Source organism: Agelaius phoeniceus, chromosome 16 (assembly GCF_051311805.1).
Source record: "Agelaius phoeniceus isolate bAgePho1 chromosome 16, bAgePho1.hap1, whole genome shotgun sequence".
In the NCBI taxonomy this organism is placed as follows: Eukaryota; Metazoa; Chordata; class Aves; order Passeriformes; family Icteridae; genus Agelaius; species Agelaius phoeniceus.
The window spans coordinates 10,815,484-10,839,832 of NC_135280.1; the positions used below are offsets into that span (position 1 = coordinate 10,815,484).

Here is a 24,349-nt window from a genome sequence, read left to right on the forward strand (position 1 = left end):
CTCAGTGCTATTCCTCCATGAAGAGAGCAGGCCCTGGGTCACTGCAGTGACAGGAGCTCATTAAATTTAAATAAATATTAATTTATTAATGGGTGATGGAGGGCTCAGGGACCTCCTGGGGCTGAACACCCCTTCCATGGTGGCCATCCTCAGGACATGCTGCACCTGCTCAGTGCAGGGGATGGGGGGATCCCAAAGGGGATGGCACCTCTCCATGTGGTTCCCTTGTTTCTGTGGCTCCAGACAAGCCCTGCTGGCAGCCTCAGCACACCTGAGCTGGGAGCTGCTCCGGGGCTGCTGCCAGACTCCTGAGCCCATGCCTTGGGATCCTTGCACAAATGTTGCTCAGGCGTTGTGAGAGATAATAATAGATGTGAGTCCTACAGAAATAAAGCTAATACTGAGGCTGCTTTCTTTCTAGTAGGCTTTTGCATTTCAATTTTGTGCCACAGCAGCTCTGCAGGGAGGAAGACACTTTTCCTTGTGGTGTTTGTCTGCCCTGCCAGGTATCTGCAGCAGGGGAAGGAGCCAGGGCTGTGGCCAGGAGCACCATGGGTGGTGGTGAACTCAACAGGGAGAAGATCACAGCTCTTCTAAGAGGTCACATATTTAGCACAGAAGCTTCATGGTAAGTCAGATCTCTTATTATTGTTTTATCATATATTTTGAGCTTCATATTTAATTCAGGTCAAATCTAAACTACTAAACAGAACTGTTATGCAGCACACACATCAGATAAATGAAGTGTGGGTTTAGCACAGCTCTGACCTAGTTACTTCATGCAATGTTTTCTAAAAGCAAAAATTGAAATCTTTTATCTGAACACGAAATGAGTCTTTGTTCCCCTGCCTATTGCAGCACTTTGCATATATTTGGTTTCAAAGACTGATGAAATTTGCCATTCTGAATCTTTCACAGGTATCATAAAGGCTTGTCTTTGCTGGTAACCCAACCCAAGAGTGTTTTGGCAAAAAGAATATCTGCCATCAGAGGTACACAGAGTGATCTTGACACATCAGATGCCAGAAAGACAAGACCAGAGTTGATAAACATTAATAAAACATTAAAAATAGCTAGATGTTTTTAAAAAGAGAAATTCTATTTTTGTTACTGTTTTCAAAAAGTAAAAAAGAAGATATTTGCAGGAAAGGGGAGACAAACCAAAGTATGAAATGCCAAGATATTTGAGACTCACAAAACACAGATGTGATTTTCTAATCTTCCTGAAATAAATCCATACTTTCTACCATCCATAGCTCTATAAAGATTTTGAGTCTGAGAAAGAGAACACAGATTATAAAATTTTCTTTAATTTCTTCAATTTTCAATCTATGTTATTTAAAAAATATATCTGTTTTGAATTATTAAGAAATCTAAAAAATAGCTATTTGGGGTTGTGTTTGTAACCAAACACGGGGTTTAGTAATTAATTTTCATTATATTTGATTTTCTAAATCCTCACAGGTTCTGGTTATTATTAAAATGGGAAAAGTAGATGTGGAATGAAAACGATGAAAACCAAAATGCAATGTTCTGCATTCAACCCCCAAATGAGTTATTGGAAAAATTAATAGTTAGTTAAACCCCTGATTTTAGAGAAATAGCTGGGGTTTTGTTATAAAAAAATGATGAAAAATTGCCAGCTAGGCTGTATTAGTGAGTTTTACTCAGCAGTTCTGGAGCAGATCCACCACGACAGCTCAGAGCTGCTCATCCCTGCTTGGCAGGAAAATGCTGCTATTCCCATGGGCTGGTTTGAGAGACACTGGGGGATTTGTAGCCCTTCTAGATGCCCAGTAGTTGGCCTCAGAAGAGATCTAAATGGGAGCTGGGATGAGTGCTGATAGGTGGAGGGGATGAAGGTTCCATCATTCCCATTGGGGTCCTGCATTCATGGCAGGAGCACCTGTGCCTTTGCAGGACAGCACTGGGTACCAATGCAATTTAATGCCTCCCACAGTTTCCATTCCAAGCCTTCTGCTTGGCCAGGATCTCCCTCCTCTTCTTTTTCAACTCTTCTTGCCACTTTCCTCCATTTCTGTTTTTTATTCCCTGCTTCTTCCTGACACCCTTGAAAATGTAACACTTGTTAATCCAGTGTGTGAAGCCCTCAAACCTGAAATTACACCATGGTTCTTCTCTTTTATCTATTATTTATCAGGAAGGCTTTTGAAAGCAATGATCAGTGTTTGACACAAAGACTGGATAGCTCACAAGACAGCTCAGTTCAGACAGGTACCAGCTCAGGAAAGCTGCAGTGGCAGAACAGCAGAGTCACAAGTGAAAGAGAGAAAAGCAGGTTGTGGGAAGTGTAAAGTGCAGGAGCTCTGCCCTGGCTCAGCCCTCATCTGCTGGATGTGGGCTCATTGATTTTACACTTAAAACTGAAGGGAGAAACAAATAATGTACTCAATTAATGGGAATTTATTAATATTTAAGTCAGTAGTGCAGGGTTATTTCTGTGGTAAAGTCAACTTTCTCCAGATTTATCTGCTCCCTGAAACTTTAGGTAAGGGGGATAGTCAATAAATAGCTCATGAAGAATTTCTGCCTGTGTTAATTTAGACTGGGCCTGGCATTTTCAAAGGTGTGGTCTGGTGAGAAAGATCAGGAGCCTGCCTTGGATAGAGCATTGTGGCTCCTGGCCCTCTCTTATTCCCAGCAAGAGAACCAAAATATAACTGTGCCCATCACCCTTTATTGCTCCCCTCTGGCTCCATCACCTGCTTTCAAGGGCAGTAACAGAGCCTGCAGGGGAATTCTCCCAAGTATTGTCCTTTTCTGAACTTTCATCCTTGTGTATGGAGCTGTAAAACCTCAAGCCAACCAACAGCAACCAGAGATGGGCAAAATATTGAATGAGTCACTTGAAACAGCTGTCTCCAGTCCCTTGCCTTACCAAGCTGCTCTTAGACTGTGCTGCCATTATTCCTTCTCCTCTTGAACAAGGCAGAACTCTATAGAGAATATATAAATTCCCCAGAGGTCTCTTCAAATCTAGTTTTATTTGAACACTAAACCTCAGTAGAACCCAGGTTGTCTGAACTATTTTTTATTGGCTTCATCCTCATACTTCTTTCAGTAACTCAGAGGTGTGTCCAGCTTGGATATGGAGAGGAAGTAATGAGTAAGACCAGACTGAGGGACTACTCCAGTGAGATTCTATTTTGGCTTCTAGCATTCATGGCTAATACTGAGAAATTAGTCAAGTTGGATTTTTACACTTCATGTGTGATTATGCTGGGCATAATTCTGCTGTCACTCATGCAAAAATAAATACTGAAACTAATGTAGTTATATGAAAATAAAACTGATGTAAATGAGAAGAGAATCGACCCCCCTGTGGATATGAGATCAGATTACTACCATACTCTTATCTATCCTAAAACTCCTTTATACCTCTGGCAGTCAAAAGTGATTTTAAATTGGTGGAACAGTGATAGCCACTCATTTTAAGATGCCTGTGTGCTTTATGAGCAGTGGCAAAGGCTTCATTGTGAGTGTGAATGGAATTCCCTGTTACCAGAGGAATGTGGGAGCATGGGTGCTCCTGGTGCACTGCTCCCCTCTGCCTCAGAGCCAGCTGGAGGTGAAATGCAGAGCAGGAAAGAGACTCTCACTGGACCCCCAGGAGACTCAGGGACAAGCAGGTGTCTGTAATTGTTCCTTTGATATTTCTTGGCAAGAAAACATATAACCAGATTTCTTTTAAAATCTTGCAAATACTTCTTCGCTTTGATTCGGTGTATAATACCATCAAACTTTGGATAACATGCTGATATGATGACCCTTGATATTTAATGCCAAGATGAACTCTGAGATAAGGAAACCAGAAATCCTGACACCTTGGAAGGGTCAGAATGCAGAGCTGAAAGAGTTCTCTGTCTCCTTGGGGAGCAGCCCCAAAAGGAGCAGCAGGTTGGGTGACAGTCATGGTCTTTCCCTGGGGAGGATCACACAGATGCTTTTTGTTTGGTGTATTGGGACCCATCCTTGACCTGAACACAGATTAAGAGCAGTGAAAGTGTGTTTTGTTGTTTTGTCACCTCAGGGCACCTTTGTAACCCCGTGGGACCACTGGAGTAGATAACCCAGGTGATTTATCTGCACAGGCAGAGAACAGCTCCCACTGCTTCAGGATTGCCTCCAATAAACACTGGCATTCTTAATGTTGTGCATCAAAATTGCTGAAGTATGAGATGGGCAGCAAAAAATGAAAATTGGATCAACACATCAGCACATGACTCTGCAGAGCCTTGAAGCATAATTAGCTGCAGTTTTTTAATGATCTCTTTACAGAGTACATAGAAAAAGCAGCATGTTCACACACCAAGTTCAGCATTAGGAGCTCTGCTGTGATTTGTTCTCTGGAAATGCAGTGCTGCAGCCTCTGATTTTATAATCTGTTAACTCATGGACTGTCAAGTATGTCTCAAGATTATCCATGTTCGGATGTCAGATTATATTTTTTAGGGAACACAGCTTCTATTTATTCTTAACTCTGCTGATGATTTTCCCAGGTTTGTGCCATATGCTACGTGTCACAGATGAGTATTTTGCTGTCTGAAAATGTGACAACTCTGTATCCAGTTTAATAGTTCTGTCATGTCAGCATTGTCATTAATGCTGAATTACAATACTGGGTACGTAAGCACCAGATTATGGCATCCAATATTTGTTAATATAACAAATAACAAGGGCAGACATTTTAAGAAGAGTCAGTTATATTTTAAAAACATAAGTCAGTCAACAAAGTCATAAAGGCTGATTTAGTGACTAATTAAACAAAGTTTGCTGAATGGTTATGCCTACCTAGATGAGCTGCAGTTTTATGCATCTGTCTCACTGTGGGCTTTATGCATAATTCACACACACTGACAAAACTCAGATGCAAAAAGTGTGTAGACAATATATTTAATGAACATTTTTAAGAGCTTGAAGATTAAAACCAGCAGAAGATTTGTAAACTCTTATTCAGAGAGGATGCAAATGTATTTTTGTGCACAAATTCTATATGAGCTGGATCTTTAATATAGGTTATGCAAAATAGATATAATGTGTAGTACTGTGCAAGGTTAATATTGATCAATTCTTTTGAAACCACATTCTTATCCTGCTGAAAGTAAACACCCTTCTTAGATTCAGAAGTACAGAGAAAATTAGTGGGTAGTTAGATAAGTACTATGCAAACCACAGCCTTTTAAACTCTGGAGTCAAATAAATGTGAACTGCTGAATGATAGCAGTCATTTAGTGCTACCATCTCCCTGGTATAATATCACCAGCCCATCAAGCAGTCACATTTAAATCCCTTTAAAATGGGGATTATTTATGTGCCTTAAATGACATACTTTATTGGATTAGAAATTCAATTCCAAATAAGGACTTGATTTGAGCAATAATTGCAAGTTCCTTATTATTGGAACGGCAGCTTTGTTTTTCTGCTGTTTTGCTTCCAACTTTTTTTCCTCTCTCTATTTTTATAAGCTTTTCTCTTTTAACATCTTTCCAGTGCTTGAACCAGGACCAACCCAAAAACAGTAAGGGAAAGAGTTTCAATCAGCTGGTGGGAATTCTTGTTTTTATCTTTTTGAACATTGTAACCCAAACCAAATCATGAGCAGCCAGAGCTCTTTCTGTTTATTTTCACACTGTGATTTTTAACCAGACCTAAACATTTAACTCATGTGAGTGGATGTTTTCTTATGGAAGCAGCTCTTGTGATGTGTTCAAGTTATTAACTTTGCTTTTACCTTTGTTTGGGATGATTTATCTGCCTTTGAAAGCAATGATCAGTGTTTGACACTGATCTCACTGGCTGTTCTCACAGGCTGCTGGGGGATGTCCAGCCTCTTCCTTCATGGCCACGTTGTGTTGATTACAAAAGCTGCAACAAACAGAGAAATCTTCCACACAGCCTTTGTCTCAGTGCCTTTGACATGGCTCTTCCCTAACATTGCAATGAAATCTAAATATTGGCTCAGTCTTCAGGTTTCCAGGCCATGCTCAGCACTGTAACCTGCTTTATCTGAGCAAACTGCCCTGATGGAATGTGGGGATGGAGAAGGGAAGAAGAATCAGTGCTGGTGTTGCTGCTGTCTCCTCTCCTGGGCAGCTGAGGGATGAGGTTATTGATTCAATCTGGAGCCATCTGACATTTCACGTGAGTCAGAGCTGGCAGCACAGTGGGACAAGAGATTTGCAATTAGCAAATATTTTAATGTGCACTGGCATGTCCTTTAATCAGCTGCTCTCCCAGCCTTTTCCTGTTTACTTTTCTGTGAATAAGGTTTGTTCTTGTGAGAAGGTTTCTCTGAGCAGATTTCTCTGCTGGCAGAAGGGGATGGAGCCAGCAGTGTCTGTGTGTGTTCAGAGCTCAAGGACACAGGGACACACAAACCTTGCACCTCCTCCCAGGCAAACCCTCCTCTCCTTACAGAGTGACCAGACCCAGGCAAGTGCAGGGGACAGGACTCTGTGACTGAGACAGCCCCAGCTTTGTAGGGACTGAGTGGCACTAAAGGGACTCTTGTGAGGAGGATGTGAGCAGGACAATGAGAATCTCCTCAACCATTTCTCTGCTGCGTTTGTTGGTGTATCATTTTTCAAAGTATTTGGAGAAGTGAAAATATTTCTCTAAATCAAATCTATTTCTGCATAAAACATCTGTGTAGTACAATAAAACAACTTGTAGCTAGGTGAAAATTATAAACTTGCAATCTTGAATTGAACAATATCCTAATTCCTATAAACTGTGTGGTTGGGGAAAAAACCTGCTGCTTTTTTCTGGCCTCCTCTAACCCCACACTGCAGGGATCAGTCCCAAGAGGGGATAATGGAGGCATAAGATAGCAGTGGTCTGTCTCCATGAGTTACCTTTCCTGGACATTTCTTCCACTGGGGGCTTCAAGGTCCTGGCAAAAGCAAAATTTCTCCCCATTTCACTTTTCTCTGTGGCTTGTTAGGCTGCTGCTTACCCTGTACCAGGACAGGCTGCACACTTTATTGATCAGGCTGCCTGTTTTTCCCTTTCAGTGACATCCTTCATTTGAATATGTATCTGTTTTGCTGAATCAGCTGTGTATTGAAATGCTGGAGGGTTCAGCTGCTCCTCTGTTTGAGCTGCATATTTGGTTTAATCCTCTTGTGATTTTTTGCTTGTTCATCTGGCTCCTACTTTAGCCAAGTAATTCTGGGGGGTGGAGGGGTTGCACTGCCAATTTCATTTCTGACTGGGAAACATATTCTAAAAAATGAGTTCAGTCATTCAGGGCTGCAACTGTATATTGTTGGAGTTCAATGATTTTAAAAGAAAAAATTAAAGATTTAATTGATTTCCAACGTAGCAACCCCAGTGTTGGGAATACTGGGGGAGTTCCCAACTGGAAGATAAAAATAAATAATCAGGAACAAAACCTAAAGCTGGAGGGGTTGCAGTGAGGCTGGGAGGTTGTGTCAGTCTAAATTGAGATTTAAGAGGATCTGCTCATTGCCTCCCTTCAGCATCTATGGGAGTTGGGAAGGCAAGCACACAGCCTGGCAAAGGGAGCACAGATTCAATCCCATGTCAAGCAAGCCGTGTATTCCTGTGGCAGTAACTTCCCTCTGAACTGAAGCTGGGTTCACAGATAGATCTTTGTATTTATTTATTTTCTATGGCTATAGATCCCAGACTTTAGGGGGTGCTTTACAGTGCAGGCCCAGAAATGCCAGCTGCCCCAAATCCCAATCAATTCCAGCTGCAGGAATCACTGTTTGCTCCAGCATCATCTTTCTTTTGTCATGGAGCTCCTGTCTGAGACCTTCCCAATGCTGCAGAAGGTGCTTCCTGCCCAAGAAAAATCAGTGATCTCTCAGGAGGGCCCAGAGTGCAATCTGTGCACACAAACTGGTGAGTGAGAGCCAGACCTTGGGAGAAGAGGGAGCTCCATTGCCAGCAAAGGGTGATGCTGCAGCTCAACACTGCTGGTAGTGTCCTTCCCCCTTACTCATCTTCTTCTGTTTGGACAACAGGCAATGCCTGAAGGCACCTGAAATCAGCACTGGATTCCACAAACCTTTGATGCATTTCTCCCTCCAGGGAGAGCCAGGGCTTCTGTGTGGAGCACAGCTACAGGGCACATCTCCTGGGCACAGATGTGAAATATGGATACACTCAGTGTACTGCTCCTAAACCTGCTTAATGTCTGCCTTGTCTCCAGTTGCTCTTTTTTTTTTTCCCAGTTGTGTTTTTTTTTGTCCTGAACACAGTCTGGGGCTGTATGTATAACCAGAGCCCTGTAGAACTTTCCTTAATCTTTTACAGCTTCTAATTATCACTTGATATTATGGTATTGTTTCTGTCAAATCATTTACTTGCAGTATTTTGGAAATGGACATGATAAGAGAGAAGTGTTATCAGCAAACCTTGTGTTTTTTCAGTAGAACTAAGCAGATTGTTAGCTGGGAAAAAATACTTCTGGGAGATTCCCAGAAAAAAAGCTTTTTGGATACTCCTTGTGCTTAGAGGATTCTGGTGCAGACTGAGGACTGCACTGGTAATTCAGTGGAATTTATTTCAGTGTCTGCACCTGCCTCTTCTGTTCAAGCAGAGGCAAGTCAGGGAAATTATTACTAGAAATTCTGTGATCCTCTTCATCTAGGCTCTGCATTTAACAGGGAAATTAAACAAAACTCAAAACAATGCAAAACATCAGCTATTGGAGAAAATGGCAAAGTTGCAGTAAAGTCTAGCAAGAGACAGATGTTCAGTGCTGGTGAGCAGAATGTGCACAAATGATGTTTACAGCCCCTGTCTCAGGACCCAGCTCTAGCAGCCCTTATCACCACAGGGAGCATCCCCTGCAGTTCCTTACCATTATATCCCTTTCACATATCTTTTGTGCCCACATTTCCATTTACTAAGTACATTTTCTGATATTTCAGTACTGCTGCATTTTAAGGCATCCTCCTCCAGGGCCCAGGGCAGTGCCAGTGCAGGAGGAGCTGGCTGTGCTGAGGAGATAAAGGATGGATGGAGGCTGGATAAAGGCTGGGTAAAGGCAGGATGGAGGCTGGATGGAGGCTGAATAAAAGCTGGATAGAGGCAGGATAAAGGCTGGATGGAGACTGGATGAAAAGGCTGGAGGGATGCTGGGTAAAGGTAGGATGGAGGCTGGATGGAGGCTGAATAAAAGCTGGATGGAGGCTGGATGGAGGCTGGATGGAGGTTGGATGGAGGTGGGATAAAGGCTGGATGGAAGCTGGGTAAAGGCTGGATGGAGGCTGGATGGAGGTTGGATGGAAGCTGGATGGAGGCTGGATGGAGGTTGGATAAAGGCTGGGTGGAGGCTGGATAAAAGCTGGGTAAAGGCTGGATGGAGACAGGATGGAGGCTGGGTAAAGACTGGCTGAAAGCTGGGTAAAAGCTGGATAAAGACTACGGTGGGGAAGGTGCTGGGGCTGCCTGGCTCTGTCCCTGTCCCTGTCCCTGTCCCTGTCCCTGTCCCTGTCCCTGTCCCTGTGCCCAGCCCAGCTTTGCCGTTGCTGAGCATCCCCGGGGATCAGGGCAGCCCGGCTGCTGCAATCAGCCTGCGGAGGCCTCTGCTCCAGCAGCGGCTGCCCCCACCGTGACCCTGCTCTGCTGAAACCACATTGGGCTGAATAATTTTCTTTAATTTTCTCTCTCCTTTCCCCCCCTCCCCTTTTCCTTATTCCTTTCCCCCTTCCTACCAACATCCCCCCCCCGCCCATTTTTTTTTATTTTTATTTTGTGTGGATTTTGCTGTGGATTAGAGTCTCTGCTGTACAGGAGAGGGGCTCAAATGTTATCAGTGTTATCAGTTCGTGTGTAAGCGATGCCTGGGAGCCCGCAGCCTGGAGCTGAGCAACTGTGCCATCACCCGGCTGGGATGGGCAGAGCTCTGCGGGCCGGAGAGCCCCGGCAGCTCCGGCTGCAGGCTCCCAGCAGCGCCGGTGCTGCACGGGTCTGGAGCTATCACAGCAAATTCCCCTCTGAGAAATTTCCTATCGAGTGCCGGAATTTATTTTTTTGGGAATCAAAAGGCGGGAAGAAAAATAAATCTGGAGGGAAAGGCTATTATTGCAGTTCATGAGCTGATATTTTATCTGGAAGCGAGAGAGATAAAGAAAAGCATTAGGAAAAAGTCACCCAGGGAAGCTGGAGCTGGCCTCGGCAAACACTGTTAAATATTTGCAGGAGAATTCTGCAGATCACCAACTGCTTAGATCTACAATCTCCCAGGGCAGGAATTAAAATCCAGCTTGGATGATCACTCACATACCATTTGATTTCTTGGGCCCAGCCAGCTACCTAGGGAAAGAGGTAAAACTGAACAAAAACTGTACATAAAGCATGAACTGAACCCAAAGTGATCATGTAAAGCTGTAAAAAGTCTCTCTTCTGAAGACAGAGGTGCTTTTTGTTCTTATACAGGAATAAGTGCAGCAGTGTTGGGATGCTTTTGCACCCATATGTTTGGTGTAGAACCATTGCCTTGGCCCAACATGAAATAAAAGGCCAAATTTCTTCCCTCTCATTGACCCTACATATTTCACTTAGTCTCATGGTTATTGTTAGCCAAGATTTGTTGCTTGTTTTTGTCCCAAAACTGGCAACTTTCACCAGCCCAAACTCTGCTTTTTGCTCAGTCTAGGGCTTCTTTCAAGGCATCTAATGAAGGGAAGAAAGCCTATCTTCAGGATATCAGAGCTTTTAAATAGGGGTTAGCACCTCTGTTTCAGGATTTTCTGTCAGAGAGAGTCTGAGATCTGCTCCTTTGGAAAAATAATTTCTTACTGACCAGAGCAAGACAGTGAGTTCAACTAACAAAATGAAAGCATGAGCCTGCAACCTGACTGGTATACACAATTTCTCTTCTTCTACAAGGTTAAATGCACTAAATGCATAAAACCAGGAAACTGCTCCCTCTTTTGATCAAAACCTTTCCTTCAGGGATCTTCAGCCCACTGGAAGCCATCTGAGAACCCAAGAGCCCAGAGAGGTTTGGTGGCAGCCCCTTGCTGGGACTGCCCAGGAACCAGGAGACAGTGGTGAGTTTACAGACAACTTACATCATGTAACTCATTATCACAGTCCACAAGAGTAAACTGGGAAGTTTTCAGTGGAAATGAGCTAATTTCCTATGAATATTAATCCTTCCTGAGGCATGGATGCTAATTACCATAATCCACAAAGATATTCTTAGAAGATATTGCACCTCCAGGGTGGAAAGGTCTCAGCTGTGGTACTGAATTCTAACAGTATCATATTTGATTTACCAGTGACCATTAAGGTTTACATCAAAGGTCAGGAATAACTCTGCTATTTGTAAGCTGAGAAAAAGGTATAAACACTTTAATTTATTGCCCTGTCACTGTCAATTCACTTGGTGTTCACTGTGATAGCACTGCTGTTAATGAATGTATCTGGTAATAATGTGGATGTCATAGATATTTATGCTCTCATCTCCTTCAGTGGCTCAGCAGGTGAGGCAAGTTAGGAGCTTTGCCATTTTGCATTTTATAAATTAAAGAGGGGAAAGAAATAATATTTTATCTCAAAGAAGTACTTAACAAATATCTATCACATTTAGCTATATCGCAGAAAAATCAGTACTGCAAAGAAAGTGATAAGTGTCTGGGATTGCTGGAAGCCCAGGAGGAAAGCATCCCATGGCTTTGAGAGGAAACAGGTCAGACTCTGTTTAAAACATGAAGATTAACTGATATATAAATGTAGCTAATAAATACAGCTAATAAAGAAATATTTAAAATTATATCTTTAAGTTCTGTGTATGAGCAAGACTTTAATCACGAATGGGAAAAAATACCCTTGGATATGTTTCAAATCCTGAATCAACAAGGAAAGGAACCAGTAAAGGAACTATAACCTTTGCACAGTGGAGAAATGTGTGTCTGAATGGAGCATATAAAAGAATCTCTTAAATGTAAGTTAACCTTGATTTTAGAACAGTCAGATGGCACATGTGCATTTGGCTGACTCTGCATTAATGTGATTTTCCACACATTTTAAAATGAAACACAAATACTTTGTAATCCCTTTGCACACATTTTTAGCCTGCTCTCTGCAGGTGTGATGTCTCAAAACCTGGATATTTTTCAGTGAAGGTCAACAGAAGCCTGACCATTGCTCTCAAAGGCTCTGGCACCCAGATTATAATGAATTCATTCATTTTGCAGTCCAGTCATAAGCCATTTCATAATATTAATACAGATAAACAGCAAATGCCTTCTTCATTCTGAAATATTGCCTTGGAGGGGAGGCCCTGCACTCCTGGGCTCATGAGATCATCATGGAGCAGCTGCTGACAGTTTGTGCATGGCATCCTAAAGGAATGCCTGGGAAATGTTTATTCACCTTGGCCATGGCTATTGCTTTATTATCATGCAATAAAACATTCTTGCTCATATTTGAAGAGCAAATGCTGATCAGACAGTTCTGTTGATGTGAATTTTCATATCTTTTGATGATGGAAGTCCTGCTCCATTAATGCTCAACAGAACCCGGCAGGAGGAGGAAATAATTGACAGCAAGCACACTTTAAAAACCTCTGCTCTGACCCAGAGCACCTTATCCCTAAACCAGGGTCCTGCAGTTTAAACCCTGGGGTGGTACCAGTGGGCTGATGAGTCCCTGCCCTTCCCAAGGCCTCCTGGAGCCCTGGTGTGCCCAGGGACAGAGGATGGGCTCTCATCCTCTCCACAGCCAGGGCTCTCTTCCACAGCTGCCTGCTGTAGCTGCCATCCCCTCAGCACAGCCTCTGTGGGAGCAGGGAGCCTGGCAGGATGGTGCCAGCCTCAGAACTGCTGTGCCTGGGGGTGTGCTGCCCTCCTGCACATCACTAGTGGGATTGGGCCCAAAACCTCAACATTTTTGTAGGGAGAGGTAGACAGAAAACTTAATTATTTTTTTTTCAGAGCCTCTCAGTGTTTTCTTTTGAAAAGATCATTAGTTTGCTATGCAGTAATTTGTTCCGTAGATTAATTTTATGCTTTGATAACAAAAACTTAAATGTTTCCTTGAAGCCTTTTGCAATTTTTTGCCTTTTAATTAAGATGGAAACATACCTAAACGCCTGAGTGGTGGCTGTATTATGAAATAATTTGATAATTTCCCATTGAAGTTGTAACTCAGAGTCATACTGAATCTAATACCTTCCTTTAGTGATGCTCTGAATGCCTGTGGAGCCCTTAGCAAGAGCTGGATGTACAAACAGAAATGGGGAATTCACAGAGATTCAGTTGGAGGCTTATGAAACGTCAGCCTTGTCCTCAGTGCAGACGTGACTCGCTCTGAAGGAGTCTTCTGCCTTCCTTTGTTCCTGCATGAAGAATTCATTTTGGCATCTCCCTTTAGGGCTGGTTCCTTTCAGGCCATGATTGCATTAATAATATCAGCTCATGGTGTAACTGATTGAATCCCCTTCATGCTGGGGAAGAATTAAAGCCCAATCTAATTTGTACTCACCCATAATCACCAAAGCTATGAAGTAAAGGGCACTATTTTCCCTCAACTTTTCTGTATGGATGTATTAATTTTTATACTTCATACTCCTGAAGTAATTAAATGCCCCTAAATGAGGAAATGCTTCATGTAAATGGGATTTCAACACCAAAGATTGAGCTTGTTCCCAGGGAAGAGTTATTTAACTAAAAAGCTGGTTTCATTTCCTAAAAGCAAATGCATTTTGAGGCTGAAATTATTGTTTAATAATTATTAAATTGCTCAGATGCAAAAACTGGATTTCTAGCTGAAGAATAAAAGGACACCTTGGTTTTTGCAAGTGTATACACTGTAAATTTTTTTGCATTGTTCATCTTGCTGCCTCCTTAGATCTCTTTGCTTTAGGATTAGCAAGATAACAAACATGTTCAGCTTCTAAAAGATTGGTTTTGGTGATGCCCTTTGAAGTGTTGCAAAATGCAAGCTTAGCCCCAGCTTTACAAGTGAGGCTGCTTCCCACAGCTGAGCTAAACACAAACACACGTGGCAGGTCATGCAGGAGCAGGATTGCTTCTCCCCCGTGGCATTCCCAGGAAATCCCAGAGGACCCAGACATGAACATTTTCCTACCCACACCTTAAAATAATCAGCCTTACAGGCAGAATTTCTGCATTTTTTTCATTTGTTCCTTGGTTTACCAATAGCAGGAATTCCCTCCAAGCTGCCCCACAGAGCAGGCAGAGGCAGCAGCAGAGCCTGGGTGTGAGCTCTGCCATCACCCATCCTGTTGATGGAGGTTAAATGTTCATTTAAACCTGAAACTTGAGAAGATTCTTTGCATTTCTTCAGTATGATAATTTATCTCCCCCTTTTTTTGGTAATATAACTGATATATCTGATCTTATATATATAACTGATATGTAAATTACTGATGAACTTATATCTAGAACTAATTTTTACTGAAGCTTTTAACATTTCTGGATTCTGTGGCTCCCTACAATGAGTCCTTCAGGCTAATTGAGTGTCACAGAATATTTTATGAAAATCCTTTCGCTAGGATTTTTCTCCTGAGAAGCTGAGAGACCTCAGAAATGAAATGTAGACAATAACTATCTGCTGGCTGTGGGATATGGTCTGGAGATGGTTTACCAAGAGGTGCATCTTGGATTGGTTGCATGTGAATTGTTTTTAATTAATGGCCAATGACAGCCAGCTGTGTTGGACTCTCTGCATCTGCCATGAGATTTTATTATTCATTCCTTTCTTTGCTAGCCTTCTGATGGCTCCTTTCTCTTTCTTTTGTATAGTTCTAATATATCATTTTCTTCTAATATAATATATATCATAAAATAATAAATCAGCCTTCTGAAACATGGAGTCAAGATTCTCATCTCTTCCCTCATCCTGGGGACCCTCAAACACCACCACAACTGAGCACCAAGGAAAATAATCTTTTGGTCACTTGTGGGGATTTTGGTAACTTTCATAATATTTAATTCTTTGTAATGAGTCCCCTAAAGACTGTGTTCATACCCCACTGGGATGGAAGGTATCTCTGCAGCTGGGATCTTCAGCAGATGCTTTGCTGAGCTGTCTTTGAGGTCCTGCCAGCTGAGAAGGCAAAGGAAGAGGAAGGGCTGGACCACATTGAGAAGCAAGAAGTCCTTTGGAGAAGGGTCAGGGGTGGTCCTGGGACACTCCAGAGGCTCAGAGAGCCCCCCTTGCCCTGCTCCCTGAGCTCCTCTCCCGAGGAAGCCCTTGAAGGGAGCAGAGAGAGGGCTCTGCCAGCCTCCTATACCTGAGCCAGAGCAGCTTCCCACCAGGCTGTTCAGAAGCAGGAAAAGTCACCTATGAATGTTAAGCTTAAAAAAGCAGCAGCACTGACGAGTATTTTTGGCATGAACTGAAGAATCCTTTTGTTCCAGCTACAGCCCACATGCTGATTCAGCTCAGCAGCTCTCCTCTTCTGTTCTCTTCCTTTCCCAGGGCTTTCTTAAACTCCACTTCTAGGCCGCTGTTTTCTTCCAGCCTGCTTCAGTAATGTTTGGTAATGATGGCTGATAAAAATATTGGCACGTAGTCTCAGCTGGTGGCATAGTCTGTAGGAGCATGCTATCAGTCAGGATATGACTCTTCTTTTTTCTTTTTCTTTTTTTTTTTGCTATATTTAATTGATCTCGTCTACAATAAAGCCTTTTGAAAGGCATCATATGGTAAATGGTAATCAGGCTTTTCAATATGAAATGGTTTGAATAAATTTGCTTTGTGGAGTCTATCCAGAGCTAAATTCTGCTGTAATTTGCCACTGAGGCAGTGGCCAGACTGCTCAGCTCTGGCAGGTGAGACGTTCCTGGGGCAGAGCAGGAGGTGTCACCCCCACACACTGCACCCAGGCTGACTCGCTGACCTGCAGCCCAGAATAAAGGCAGTTTTAAGTAGAAAGGTTCCTGTCTAATTTCTTCCTGCTTAATATGCTTTATTTACAAAACTATACGTATACAATAGCTGAAACTATAGTTTTATTTATACTGAATATACCAGTATTGCATATAGAGCCAGAATCACAACTCACTGCATGCTGAGGTATCCAATATCTTTTCCCCAGTTATTTGTGCCTAAATAAGTGGGAGAAAAAATTTAAAAATTAAGCCAAAAGATTTTTGACAAGAGTATAGGGGAAAGGATAAAGACAATAGTCAGAACATGCTGTAGATAAAAGGGGGGTTACATGTTTAAGAACCCAATCTTGACCAGAATTTAAATATCCTCCCAAATACTCAAAAATTCCCTGGGACAGTCTGTTTTCATCCTCAGGAGTAATTTGTTTGAACAGCACACATGAAGAAGCTGCATCTTTCCTGGCTGGGCTCTGTATAAGAACTGAAGGGGAAAATCCCTAAATTACCAAGGACTGGATCCCTGAAGTGATGAGGTGAGGGCCCTGTGAAGGTTGCTCAGTGCCAGCAGAGCTGATGTTTGCCATAGAGGTGTCCTCAGCCACTGTGTCCAAGAGCATTCACAGAAAACCAGGCTGGGTTATGTATTTATATATTCACACCATCACAGCAGAAAGGAATTTTTAGTGCTAGTTTACCTCACCTGGCCTGGAGCCTCAAGAGAGATGTTTCCTCCATGGCAGGTGGCATCAAAGGAGCTCCAGGGACATTCACTGCATTTCAGGCCCCGAGTGATAATGTTGCGATGTGTTTATTTGATTGCATAATGCAAACCAAAAATCATCTTCTACAAAACTTCAGTCTGTACTTTTTATTTTTCCCATTTTTCTGGCCCTAAACCTGCAAAATTACTTCCAACAATTACCCAAAATGGAACTTTTATTTTTGTTCTTCAGGTTCATTAAGCTCCTTTAGGAGTATACAAAAAGTGTTAAACACCACCATAGATATAGCTGTGATGGGTTTCCTTTTAGTATTCTTATTTCTGATATGGAATATTTTGTATGTTGAATAATGAGCTCTGTTCTGTGGCTGGCAAGATTTGTGTCCATACACTCTCAGCCCAAACCACAATGACAGAACATTTCCACCACATCCTCCTCTCACTCTGCCACTCAAACCTCTGCTGCTGCTAATTCAGAGTGACTTTTCATGGCCAGTGGCCCTGGAACCACATTGTGCCTCTTCTGCAAGGAGGTAAGTGCTGGGTAATTTCACCACCATCTGAGCCAAAAGCTTAGGGGAGGCTGGCAGAAAGTCTAAAAAACAAAATATCAGCTAAGATCTCAAACAGAAAGGAAGTTATTTTGAAAGCTTGACTAGGAAAGTTTCAATGAAGGGGAACAAGAAGTGGCTGTGGAGGTGCTGGAGATCTTCCACTGGCAATTCCTGGGCTCAGCTGCAGCTGCCTGGAAACCTTGGGTGCCTTAAAGCAAAAATTGCTGCTGACTCTCTCTGTGAATTCCCAGAAGCACCATGGAAGCCCTTGGGTCACCCAACTTCTCTGGCTGGGCTGAAGGGCTGCTCTCCATGGGCTTCCAGAGAACCCGAGGGGAAAAAATGAAAATGCTGGTCCAACCTTGGGAATTCAGCTTCTGAGGACTTGTCTATTCCAATTTCCACACCCTGAAGGACATTTCCCCACAACCTCCTGGATGAATCCATAAAGTCAAAGCTGAGCATTTGCTTTGTGTTGACATGCTGTTGTTGGGGTTTTTATTTTACTTATTTTCTGAAGAAGGATTTATTTTTCTCCTGAAAAATGTTGTGAGGAATTTGAAATGCAGATTTCAACCAGCTGTATTCCTTATCTGATGTCCCTTCACGGCACTGCTGTGCTGTTGTCAGAAATGTATGATCACATCTTGAGGGAAAAAACTGCCAGAGTCTGTTGATTCTGTGGAACTATATTAAAATACTGGAAATTACCTTGGCACTGATGACTGGTTTGTTTGTTTGTTTGTTTTCCTTTTACAAGCTGGAGAAAGGGTAAAGTGGACTGACTATTTTCTCCTTCTATTGTTTGGAATAGTGACTGACCTTTCTTTGGAATGGGAGATCTAAAAATGGCATTCCCTGCTGGTGACAGGAGGTGTTTGAGATGCAGGCTCCAGCCCAATCCTCTGCTCAGACGTGGGAGTAAGCTATTTCTATTGAGCAGGAAGACAGATTAGATGCAGAATGGCATTAAAGGGAGAGAGTAATGCAGAAGCATCACTGTTGTTTCTTGAATGTAATTTTAAGTAAATGACCTTAAACTGCTCACATGCTTGAAAATAAATCTCTGTTCTGCTTGGGTAGTGTTTCCACAGTGCTTCTTATTTGCAAGTGGATAAGACAGATCCTGGATTTTAATTTCCTTTTTTTTTTCTACTTTCTGTCAAGCTAGCAATTCTTTAACAAACAAGGCAGAAGTGGCAATGAAGACATTTTCAGGAGGGGAATGACCTGCCAAGAAGCAGTGGTGGCTGTGCTGGAGCCCTGGGCCTGGGGAGGGCAGTGGCAGGGGCATCCCAGAGCAGCAGGTCCCCTCCCAGCTGTGCCACAGCAGCAGGTGACACACGGGGTGGGCATGGCCACAGCTCTGCTGTTCCCCTTTTGGGCTGCAGGAAGGGGCTTTTCTCCAGAATCACAAGGATTGCATTTATTTTCCAACACCTGGGGCTGTTCTTCTCAGCTGGGAATGCCAGGGGGGTGAGGAGAAAGGCCAGGCCATGGGGAGGGAGCTCACGGTGCCCTCGTCCCTCTCAGATGGGGCAGGAGCACCAGCCACTGCCCAGGGGGAAGGGTGCAGACCAACCCTGTCCCACAGGGTCCCCTCAGGGTCCCCTGTGCTGGCTGGCACCCATCCCAGCAGGGCTGGAAGCAGGAGATGGGACACAGAGCTCCCAGAGCAGCGGAGTGGGCTGGGGATCCATTCCAGCTGGCAGCAGGGGCTGCAGCCCCAGAGCCCCCCAGAGCCCCCCAGAGCCCCCCAGAGCCCCCCAGAGCCCCCCAGAGCCCCCTGACCCACTGAGCACTGAGCTGTTCCCTGCCCTCCACTTGGACATGCAGGGACAGCAGCACAGCAGGTGCTTGGCAGGGGCTGGAGAGTGTCACTGTCACATTTTCTGAAAAATCCTTTTGCCAGGATTTCTTCTCCTGGGAAGCTGAGAAGCCTCAGAGAAAAAGGAGAACAATATTATCTCATTTGCTTCTCCTGTGTTTTGCTGCTTTGGAATGTGGTTGGAGATTGTTTATCCAACAGGTGAATTGTTTTTACTTAATGACCAGTCATGGTCAGGCTGTGTTGGGACTGGAAGGAGTCATGAGTTTTTCATTATCATTCTTCTTAAACCTTCTGTCTGTATCCTTTCTGTATTCTTTAGTATAGTTTTAGTACAGTATTCTATAATAATATAATGTAATGTAGTAATGCAATGCAATGCAATGTAATGTAATGTAATATAATTTAATATAATATATATCATAAAATAATAAATTAGCCTTCTAAGAACATGGAATCAGATTCTCATTTCCTCCTTCATCCTGGGGACCCAGCAAATCCCACAGGGGAGGCACCCAGCACATTCTCCATGATGAGCACACCCAGAATGTTCTCCAGGAGAGCACAGCCCAGAGCAGCTTAGGGCTCCAGCAGAGAGCAGCACTCCCAGGCAGCAGTACCAGAATATCCTCTAAATGCTTCTCCCCAGTATTTGAGGTTTTAGGTAAAACTACAAGAAAAAAAAATAAAATAATCTGTGGAAATAGAAAAAAAATAAAATAATCTGTGGAAATGAATTAGATGTACAGAAGCAGGGCAATGAATATATTATGATGCATTTGAGGACTCCATTTTTTTTTCTTAAAGGAAAAAAGAGAACAGGTGGGGAAAGGGAACTGAACTAGATTTTCAGGGGAGGAAGAATTCAGTGATCAGGTTCAGTAGAAATAATTGTCAGCCATACTTTTGGAACTGTCTTAAGAGTTCCATTTATGTATTTTCAAAGTGGATAATTTCAATTCTTCAAATTATTGAGCATAAAATACCTTGACATTTAACTAAATGTTAAGAAGATGGTTAAAAAGAACTTAACTGGATTTCTTTTTTAGTTTGGAGATGAGAAGGCTCAGGAGGGACCTCATTGCTCTATAGAATTACCTGAAAAAAGGTTGTAGCCAGGTGGGGGTTGGTCCCTTCCACCTTGTTCCAAGTGAAAGGATGAGAGGAAATGCCTTAAGTTGCACCAGGAGAGGCTCTGATTAGATATTAGAAAAAAGCCTTTCACTGGAAGAGTGGTCAGGCATTGGAATAATTGCTCAGGAAGGGGGTGAGGTCACTGTCTCTGGAAGTGCTCAGGAGCCTCTGGATGTGGCACCCGGGTTTAGGGGTGATGATGGTGGAACTGGGTTGGTGCTTGGACTTCCTGATCTTGATTCTGTGAATCTGCAGGTACTGTGAAACTAAAATATTCTGTGAATCTGCAGGTACTGTGAAACTAAAATATTCTGTTCAGGTTGAAGGCAACTATCAGGCAAGTCTCAAACTGTTTTAGAAACATGTATGGCCAGCTGAAACAAAATACAAATTTTAGGTCAATATTCTCCCTTAAAGAGAACAGAAGATTACACTCCCATCCCTGTCCTGCTGACAGCTTTAGTGTCCCTATCTCAATAGGTTTTTAGCCCTCCCCAGGGAGCCTCAGCTCTGTTCCCAGTAAGGCCTGGCAGGCTGCAGGAGCTGGGGTGGCCTGAGCTCTGTGTTTGGGGTTTGGTGTGCAGCAGGAGCCCAGCTCAGAGAGCACAGGTGGATCCATCTACCATCCCCTTTTGTGTGAGGAATGCAGAGATGCTGCTGCCTTTAGAAGCCAAGGGATGTTGTCAAACTCCCTGGGGGAATGTGTTATGCAATGAGAGCTGTCTGGGTGCAGGGTGCTGGCAGCAGAGGCAGATGGAAACAGCAGGGAAGGCAGAGAGCAGCTGAGTCAGAGCGGGATCCTGGCTTCCCCTGCTCCCTGCTCCTGTCTGTGAGGGTTTGCACAGACCAGAGGTGGAGACTGGCACTGGTTAAAGCACCATTTAAACTTTTCTGCCTCTGGTTTTGAGAAAGGTGGAGGCTGTGCATGAGCTGAGCCTCGGAGGGGACATTTGGCAATGACCTGAGTGCAATTCCTGCTGCTCAGCACAGACTTGAAGTGCTTGCAGCCCATGCAGGGCTCCCACCACCCTTCCTGTCTCCTCATGTGTGTCTGAACTTTTCTGTGCTGTGTTTGTGTCATTTAAACTCAGAGAATTGGGTTCCAGTGGCACTCAGGCTCTGACACACCATGTCAAAAGCAGTTACCAAGCAGGACACAGCCACAAGCTGATGTTTCAGCACTTTGCACCTGCCATGGCTACAGGAGCTGGTGATAACTGAGACATAAAAAGCTTGTTTTTCTCACCATTTTTCAGTTCTTCAGTCAGGATATGTAAATATTCTTAACAAACAGGACTGATTAGGAGTGAAATTTTTAGCAAAATAGAGCACCTATAGTGCTGCAGGCAATCATGAAGCATTAGACACAACAGGTGAGTGATCAGTACATCAGAATATTTTTTTTCTGTGAAAAATTAAAAAAAAATCTACAGATTAAAACTACCCTGATCAGCCAAATAATCCTTAAATCTGACCCCAGAGCAATGGGGTCAGCTGACCCCAGAGAAAAATGACCCCAGCTCCCAGCTCCCCCCCCAGAGTTTTACACAAATCCCCAATTTATATGATTTTTTTTCATATTTTTCCCAAGTTTACATTTTTTTTTCACCTCCAAGAAACAAAGCAGAAAATACGGTGTTATTGTGGCATTTAAATTTTGTCACAGGAGGAATTTTTACTTGCTGGTTGGCAGATAGCAATATAACAGCATCATGATACATTGCAATAGATGGCTTTTATTGCTTCTGTTCATCTTCTATATGATATTTTTCTTACTACCTTTGCAGGAGTCAGTCACAGACCCTCAATGTTTATTTCAAGATGAATTAAAATGTTATTCTTTGGAGAATTTTCTGCTTCCCTCTCATGTCAGCTGTGGTGCCTGTTCTCCCTGCTGAAAGGAAGAAAGCTGTGCTGTGAAAATGTTGGATGGAGTTAGTCATTCAAACTGACTTTGCATTTCAAACTTAGACACTCTCATTTCAAAATTTATTTCCAAATATGCTTTAAACCAGATTTTTTTCTTACTTGCAAACATCAGTGGGGTTTTTTGATGTATTTCCTTACCAAAATCCAGTATGAGTTTGTAGTATTTCATTACTGACAAGTAAATAAATAATGCCAATTTGTCAGACATAAGAAATTAAATTAATTTGAAAATAAAATTACAGTGCTTTGAAAAGGCAAATTCTGCATTAAAACCCAAATATTCTGAGTATGTTACATGCAGAAACTTACATTTCAATGCTTTTCACTTTGTAGGACTTTTTTTCCACTGCAAATTCCAGAGGACAAATAAGAAAAATAAAACAGCAACTGCTAGTAGAAAATACTTTCAACAAAAATATTCAGCTGATCTGAACTTCCAGTTTATAATATCAGAAGGTTTATTTGTTTGTTTGCCTTTAAAACCTTTTTTTTTTCTCAGTGAAGTTCCTCACACATTCAGTCAAGGAAATTATCTCCAGAAAAACCCTTAACCATCTCCTTACAGTCCATACACAGATTTGACCTGAGCTGGCACCAATGAAAGCCTGTGAGAGCAGTCATTAGTCTTGTACAGTTAATAAATATTCTCATTCTCTGCAGGCTGTTGCAAAGGCACTAATGATTCATGTCTTTTGAATAAAACATGTCACTGCTGTCCATCTTGGATCACAGGTAATTACAGCTGTCATTGTCACCACACAAATACTCTTGTAGGGCAGCTCATGTATTGTGAAGGATGGCTCAGCATCCATGTCAACACTTTCTCTGCAATTTTAAAGCATATCAAATATTAAAATGCAATTAGAGTCATTACAAAGTTTTAGAAGAATGGCTTTCCATTCCCAGTCAATCAGACAGGCTTTGGAAAGTGAAGAATTCCATGAGGTTTGGGCAACTTGAGGTCACAAATTTGGGTTTCAGCAAATATTTTCTCAGTGATAGAAATTACGGCTTTATCTATAGTTTAAAAAAACCCAAACCCCTAGAAGCTTCAGAAGACTTTGCAAACATTCTGCCCTTGCCATTTCATCCAAGAGGAATTATTTAGAGAAGAAGTTCAATGTGTGGCAATAACAGACTTATGGTTTTCTGGCTCCCTCCCTGAAAATGAGTGCAAGGCCAGTGGTGGAAACTGCAAGAATCAAATCTGGAACCAGAAATTTCACAACAAACCCGCTAAAGAGCAGCAACCTTTGTACACTGCCTTCCCTTGAACGCTGATAATGCACTGGTAATTGTTAGTGAGAATGAGAGGCTTCCCATGGCTGGGCTCGGCCTGGCCAAGCTCCAAATTAAATAATTGTGCTGCAGCATCCTTGGCTCCCCTGAGCACAGCTTTGGATGGCCAGGGAAAGGTGAAGGGGACAGCATCCCCATCCCTTGGCTCTGGGGATGAGGCTGAAGCCAGAGGGACTCAGGTTCCAGAGCAGGAGTCCCTGGAGCGCTCAGGCACCTCCTGGCTGTGCCATCCTGTGCTGTGCCATCCAAGCAGCAGAACCAACCCCTCTGAGCTGCTCCTGCACACTGCTCTCCCTGCCGAGGGCCCCAGGCACAGGCACAGGGGTGTCTGAGGGCAGCAGGATGAATAAACCCACTCCTGAAGGCAGCAGGATGAACCCACTCCTGAGGGCAGCAGGACAAACCTACTCCTGAGGGCAGCAGGATGAATAAACCCACTCCTGAGGGCAGCAGGATGAACCCACTCCTGAAGGCAGCAGATGAACCCACTCCTAAGGGCAGCAGGATGAATCCACTCCTGAAGGCAGCAGGATGAATAAACCCACTCCTGAGGGCAGCAGGATGAATAAACCCACTCCTGAAGGCAGCAGGATGAATCCACTCCTGAGGGCAGCAGGATGAACACACTCCTGAGGGCAGCAGGATGAATGAACCCACTCCTGAAGGCAGCAGGACAAACCCACTCCTGAGGGCAGCAGATGAACCCACGCCTGGCCGAGTGCGCGGATCCGCGCTGGCATCGCACGCGAGGCTGGGCCAGGCCGGGGTGGCTGCTGCCCTCTGCCCCTGGCCCTGCCCAGGTGGCCCTGGGCTCACAGGGCTCTCCCCAGCCTGGAGTGGCAGGGCTGTGCCTGAGGCTCTGTCTGGAGCTGCTTCTTGCTGACCTCCAGGGAAGGGGGATCAGCCACTCTGTGAAAACTCAGCCCCGGGACTCGCTGCAATTTCTTGCATTTTCATGCTTTATGAAACCTAAACTCCTTCCTGAGGCAATTCCCACACAGGAGACAGTGAAGATCGAGCT

General features: G+C 43.4%; 1 long non-coding RNA gene across 4 annotated transcripts; it reads left to right on the forward strand.

Moving 5' to 3' along the window:
* Positions 1–388: 388 nt before the first annotated feature.
* On the forward strand, positions 389–19,325 carry LOC143695365 (uncharacterized). 4 transcript variants are annotated; one of them, XR_013184496.1, is made up of 4 exons: positions 389–628; positions 10,954–11,051; positions 11,787–11,947; positions 14,772–14,821. It is a non-coding gene; the product is annotated as an uncharacterized LOC143695365 (long non-coding RNA). The 4 variants fall into 4 exon arrangements; XR_013184494.1 differs by lacking the exon at positions 11,787–11,947 and having other exon boundaries at positions 13,186–19,325; XR_013184497.1 differs by lacking the exons at positions 11,787–11,947; positions 14,772–14,821 and adding an exon at positions 17,953–19,325.
* Positions 19,326–24,349: the final 5,024 nt, after the last annotated feature.